The following is an 869-nucleotide window of genomic DNA, read 5'->3' as shown; positions in this document are numbered from 1 at the left end:
TATATATATATATATACACAGACACACACATATATATACATATACATACACACGTGGACATACACACTCACATAAACTTCTTTACACAATCATATACACACATGTATATTTACACACACACATACATCTAAATATGGACATATCTTTTTTTATAAAACATACAACTACACAAATACGCTCCCATACTTATTCACAAATACACTCATATATGAATATATAAATAAACCTATGTATAAATAAATACATCTGTACACAAAAATGTACGTACATCCAAAAAACCATACGTAAATGCATATTGATATATTTTTTAAAAATAATATTAATAAGTAAAAACAAGGGTAAAAGTAAAAATATAAATGATAATGCGTATATCTACACAAAAAAATCAATAGAAACACCTCTAGTTTATACAAAACCCTGAATATGTATACACAGACACACACATACACATTCTCTCTCACAGATACACGCGTATATATAAATACCCATACCAGTATATTCATACGTACATAAATTTTGTATGTTTTGGTTGTTACAAGAGTTTATCAAGATTTAAAATATCCTCTAATTTAGGTTAATAAATTACGAAAGTTTAGATAAATAATTTGAATCGTAAATAATTTTAATCTTCTAACCTTTGAGGGAAATAATAATATGTTTTATTAGAACTATTTGAAGAATCTACTTATTACGGGTAAATATGATAGCGTTTTATAAAAACAGTGACTGTTATTTAAATGCTGAAAATGTATGTTTTTGCCAGTTTACATCTGTAAGAATGTTCTATGAAAGTATTTACCAGATTATTCTTTGAAAATAAAATAAAGAGGAGTTCTGTAACACAAAGATGGCAAAATTTTCCACCCTTT

The sequence above is a fragment of the Octopus bimaculoides genome, chromosome 9 (genome assembly GCF_001194135.2).
Source record: "Octopus bimaculoides isolate UCB-OBI-ISO-001 chromosome 9, ASM119413v2, whole genome shotgun sequence".
Taxonomy (NCBI): Eukaryota; Metazoa; Mollusca; class Cephalopoda; order Octopoda; family Octopodidae; genus Octopus; species Octopus bimaculoides.
Note: the sequence above shows the minus strand (reverse complement) of the source record.